We start from the raw sequence: 6,057 nt of genomic DNA, 5'->3' as shown, positions 1-6,057 counted from the left end.
GGGGAGGGGGCGGAGACTTTGGGGAGGGGGCGGAGTTGGGGCATGGGCGTGGGCGGGGCTGGGGGCGGGGCCGGGGCCCGTGGAGTGTCCTCCATTTGGAGGCACAAAATATGGTAACCCTATGAAAAGTAACTTGAACTCTGCTTCCTTCCATAACAGGATTTAAACTGACTGCCAGATCTGCACACTCTACATGGGATCTGCAAATCAAGCTGTGTTCGTGTCACCTCTGCCACCATCACCAGTAATGACTAGGACTTCGCTTGATGTGGCCCAAAGTCAGAGAGAAGCCAGCTAGCCCTCCCATCGCTCTGTCGGCTCCGCAGTGCTGCTAATCGTAACAAGAACCAGATACATTTGTCAGTAAAACCTGCAGATGTGACTCAGAAATATGGAAAGGTCTGGATTCTGTTCTCACTCACACATTTGTGTAAGTTTGGAGTCACACCAGTGTAACTGAGGTCAGAACCTGGCCCCAGTGTCTGGTGGAATAAGACGGTTTGTTTTTGTTTTTACACATAGACCATACAGGTAGCTTTGTAAAGTGGGATGCTAAGGGATGAGCAGTGCTTAATTTGTGCCAGGGCTAAGCCCTGGCACCTCTAGGCTTGGCAGTTCACAGCCCCGGCACCTCTGTGCTTGCCATGTCAGTTATGAAAGTAATAACTTGAGCCCCAGCACCTCTTTCATTTCAAATTAAGCATTGGGAATGATGGAGTAGATGCCTCAGGGCCATACTACTAAAGTAGAGAATTCTTCACCTTCCAGTCTCTGGTTCAACTCCGGTCCAGGTCATTAGTTTATGGACTGAATTTGGTGGCCTTCTGCTCCCAGGCATATGTCCATGAGAATGGGCCCTTTACTTGGGTTCTATAGAGAGTTCCCTCCTCACCCCTTCATTTTGTGGATGTACCAAGGACTTTGAGCCTCCAGGGCTGCCTAGCCAGCAGCTTTCAGCAACCCAAAGCACGTGCTCAGTGAAGGAACCGGGCATGGCAAATCTCCAGCAAAGTGGAATCTTGGGTTCTCTTCCCCTCATCTGTGTCCTCCTGTCCTAAATCTATTGTAGCTCAATGCAGCTATTTAGGGAAAGTTCCGGAGGAAAAAGTGATCCCAAAGTCCGAGTGTCCTTGTGTGGCCACTCGCTGAACTCTCCTCAAATGGTGCAAGAGAAATAAGCCCGATGAGCCCAGAGCAGGAGGGGAAAGTGCTTAGTCAACTAAGGGCAAGGTGCCCAGTGAAGGAGGAGGAAGTGGGTGGTTAGAAATATCAGCTAAATGGATGAGCAATCAGGGCAGGGCACAAGGATTGCATGCTGCATGATAGGATGTCTCCCATGTGTCTGACGAGCTCTTGTACCTCAGAGATTAAATGGCTTTTAGATGCTGCCTCCATTGGGTGAGGGGGGCGTAGGAGCAAGGGGTGCACAGCAGAGGCTGCTCCCAAGGTATTAGACCTGAAGCAGACACAGTGCCCCCAAGAGCCCTGAGGAAGTCCATGCCTGAGCAGCCCCCACTGTGCCCTCTCCAGGGGCACATGATACAGTCACACCCCTCAATGGTGGCCCAGCTCAGCTAGCCAGCATGAAGGCGAGTGGGATCATGACCCTGCTCTTTTCCCACTCCTCTCCTTAGGATGAGTCTAGCACCATTGTCTGCAGTCCACTCCCCCAGTCTTCGCATCTTCCTGTTCATGTACAGACCATCTAGGCCTAAGCCTTGTAGACTCTGTGACTAGCTGATACCCTGTTTCCCCGAAAATAAGACAGTGTCTTATATTAATTTTTGCTCCCAAAGATGCGCTAGGTCTTATTTTCAGGGGATGTCTTATTTTTCAGAAATGAAAAATGCCTTATTATCGGTGGATGCCTTATTATCGGGGAGGTCTTATTATCGGGGGGATGCCTTATATTACAACGAGAGGCAAAACTGTAAAGTAGGCCTTATTTTCGGAGGATGTCTTATTTTCGGGGAAACAGGGTAGGTGCTAGGAAACAGCCATATGCAGCCGCTTAAGGTTCTTTTCTCCCTCAGAGCAAAGGCTAGGTTACTGGCATGTATTTGAGCATGTGAAGACCAGTAAATCAAATCTAAAGAATAAAGCAAAAGCTGGTATTATTTGTGCCCTGTGTCTCCTTGTTATAACCTCCTTGCCTTGAAATGTGCTGTTTCCCTGCTCTCCAGAACGACGGGCGGAAGGGAAAACGCCCCGTTGTTGTTTAGTGACATGGAACTGGGCTCTTTTCATTGCTCTTTAACTTCAGTTCGGGGTAGTGATGAACCTGCTAACCTGGGTACAACCTAAAGCCTGGCTTCAAAATGGAGCCTCCCTGGAGATCCAGGCCAAGATTCCTGGGTCAATGGTTCCCCTGCACTCAGTGTGATTGCATGGGCGTGACCGTGACTGAGAGCAGAAGTAAAGAAGGGCAGTGGCATTGGCAGACGCCTCTGTTCACACCCAATTCCAAAGGTCAGCCACTATTTCAGATTCTGTTTGGAAGTTGGAGAAAGTGTACTATAGAGCCGGGGACAGGTGTGATCTATGCCAGTTAGTCCCTCCTTAGTAAGGGAAGGAATTCACCCTTCTGCAGAGGGCCAGCATGAGAACTATGCACTCTCCAGCTCTGTTTTGAATGAGACTTCATTGTTGCATAGACCTGAGGCTGGCTTTCTGCATGGGAGCGACTTTCATCCAGACAGCCTAGATTTCCTAGCTGCTGTATTGCTGCTGCATGCAAGTCCCAATCCACATGGCTCATGCTGCTGGACTAGTGGGTAGCACTCTGGATTGGGACTCCGGAGACCTGGATTCTATTCTTAGTTTTGCCACGGACTTGCTGGGTAACCTTGGGCAAGTCACTTATGCCCTCTGTGCCTCAGCTTTCCCATCATAAAATGGGGATAATGATGCTGACCTCCTTCGTAAAGTGCTTTGAAATCTCTGAAGAGCTCTATAGAAGAGCTAGGTGTTATTATTTCTTCTTGTTTATTTATTTAACTGATGGGGAAAAAAGAATATACATAGAGCTATGCAGCCACTAAAAGAAAGAAGTGATTCAGAGATGGATATTTAACTGTCTGCTGAGACCCAAAATGGAGACCCAGACCCCTAAATGAAGGACATAATAGACTTAAAATGTTGGGAGATTCATTTCTTGGACATAAGTAGCATTTTCTCATAACCTTGAGTGGCGCGATCCAGCATTTTGGAGGCAAATAAGCTGACAGCAGTCAAGACAAGGGACAGCAGGTGCATGAAAGGTGACAGCCGGGCCATGAAAGAGAGGCATGGGGCCGCATGTGTCTTCAGAGACCGGCAAACCCCCTGCAGCACTAGAACCCGTTCACACAGGACCAGCCCATTTTCTAGTTGCTGCGGTGAACTACTCCTTGCATTTATGATAATGAGAGATACGGACTGTTACGCAAATGAGAGTGGCTGGCTAGGACTGTTAAAGGGTTTGTCTACCTTGCCTCAGGAAAGTTAAGATTAATCAATTTAAGGTGTGAAATTAATGTATATAAATTCAAGTGCATTAAATCCCCACCTGGACACGCTCACTCAGGAGCAAAGTGGGTTTAGTTTGCTGTGACTTCTGAAGTAGGCAGCAGAAAACTTTTCTGCACTACCCAGCTCTTTGATAGCCTTGTGACTGTCTCCACAGAGCAGGAATCTTCACAGGGACCTTTTCCTAGAATAAGCAACTCAGTCACCACAAAGAGCCTCACTCTGACGGTTGCCTAGTTTATTACTTTTGTCTTTGAAAAGACTTTGGTTTTATGATCACTGTGGGAAACCACCGTGTCTTACTGTGTGTGAATGGGAAGTGATTGCTATCCCTTCTATCGATGGATGGGATAAACGTCAGACTCCAATGGTTTCTGGAATCTGATCACTTACTTCAAGATGAGATTAAAAGAGCGAAAAATTCTGATCTCTCATAAACCAGTGTAAATCAGAGAAACTCCTGTTTTCCTGTGGGGAAAAGGGCACTGTTTGGAGCATGGACTGGGCAAAAGATTAGCGGTGGCAGCCTGAGAATGGGAGAGGAACAGTAACTTACAAGCTCTGTGCTTCTAGATTGTTCATTTCTTGTGCCTCTATTTGTGTTTGTCTCATCTATTTAAGCTCTTCAAGGTAGGGCCAAACTTTATTTTTGTGTTTGTACAGCACCCAGCACAATGGGGCCACGATCCCTCATTGGGGTTCCTATGTGCTACTGGAATGCAGTTTAAGGCCTATATGTTTTTACAAATCTAATGTTAGGACATTAAGGTTGGGAAGTCACGCGTTCAAAAGTTAGGAAATGCCAGAATTAAGGTTGCCTGTGCACCCTTAATTCAGCTCCCTTGTGTATATGCATCATAATGCACCCTTTCATTACATGATCACATGCTACCTTTTCAGAAATTCCATCGTGGAACATTACTGACCCCCACTTTTAGTTGTCAGCAAGGTTTGGACCATTAGATCCACATTGCAGACATCTACCACTTGAACTAACAGGGTAAATGGTAACAGTAGTAGGTTGTCATCCTTTATGAGGGCTATCTTTGTCTCACTGACTGCAAGGAGGCTACAGTAAGGCAAAACAGGATCTTTACTCTGGAGTTTTGTTCTGGTCTGAGATTTAAACCTTCTCCCATTTCTAGCTATAGCTCCCTGCCTTCTGTTTGGAATGTTGTTCATGCGAGTTTAGGCCCTGATCCTGCAGTCAGATCCTCCAGGAAATCAACGAGGCTCTGCATGGGCTCGAACGTCTGCCCATCTGGAATCGATTGAAAAACTGAGTGTAACTGAGTGCCAAATTAGAGGCTTACACTGTAACCAATTCAGGGCATGAGTCCATGGGAGATTCAAAAGCAACATGCAGGCTTGTGGGTTATACGTTCTGGTAAGTGGGGGTGAACGTAAGAAAGGGACTCTAGAGAAAATCTATATTGGTGTAAGATGCACACTGCAGGGGCTAGAATATATAAATTTGTATCAGCACAGACCTCTGAATTTGGCGCCTTGTCTACAGTAAGGGTTCGCGTGTTCAGTACCTCATAATAATTTTGTCAATTTACAACTGCACATTTAGAAATAACTTTTTTTTCCTTGGTTTCTCTGCTGGATTTGTCTTTAACTGCAGCTTCTCCATAGTATTCAATTCAGAATTAACGGGGGAACCAATTTCTGGCTGCAGGAAAGAAAAGAAACTTGCAGGACGGACCCTGACTTGAGAACGAGGGGAAATTTTCCCAGTCATTGTAAATCATCATGACACCAGCATGAAACCAGATGACAGGGTGAGTGGGGGTGTTTGGAGGAGATAGTAATTAGGAACGAACTGTTCCACGAAGCTGCTTTATTCTCTTTCCCTTCCAACCTCCCCCCGTCCCAATTTGGCTGCATGAGCAACTTGGGATCCCAGCTGGGGAGCAGCTGTGGGCTTGCACTGGCCCTTTAAAGGCGGAGGTGCACTGTCTCTTTAAGCCAGGTCTCTTGTGGGTTGTGTTTAGTGAAGGAAGTGACGGGGGGGGAGATTGAATGAAAAGAGAAAAACAGAATCAAAGAGTCCCAAGTAAGGGACAGAGGGAGCTGGGGCAGGGCTGCGGGGGGAGAGAGAAAAGACAGGCTGGACACGGTGGGGTAGAAGGGCACGAGGAGGAGACGTGGTTGCCAAGGATCTGGGCACCAGCCCCCGGCACCCCGTGTGGGCACCAGCCAGCCACTCCACCGGTGCACTGGGAGGTGTAAAGTGCGAGCCGCAGCCCATGTGCTGTCCAGAGTCCAGGGAGAGGGGCGGAGAGGGGTAAGAGGAGAGGGCTCCAGGGGGTGGAGAAGGCGGAGGGTGGGAGCTCCCAGACCCGGGGGCTCTCTTCGCTCTGCCAAACTTTCCGCCAAAGTTTGGAAACTTCTTGGGGAGGGTTGTCGCGGGAGCCGCTGGGGCGAGCTCGGGGTGAGGGGGTGCCTGGCTGGGGGAGCCCCGGCAGAGAGAGGGGGTGTCTGTGGGGGGAGTCTAGGGGCTGCAGAGGGGGCGAAGCGGGGGGCTGGCTCCCGCTGCCGGCCGGG

The sequence above is a fragment of the Trachemys scripta genome, chromosome 21 (assembly GCF_013100865.1).
Source record: "Trachemys scripta elegans isolate TJP31775 chromosome 21, CAS_Tse_1.0, whole genome shotgun sequence".
Taxonomy (NCBI): domain Eukaryota; kingdom Metazoa; phylum Chordata; order Testudines; family Emydidae; genus Trachemys; species Trachemys scripta.
This window is presented reverse-complemented; position numbering follows the sequence as displayed.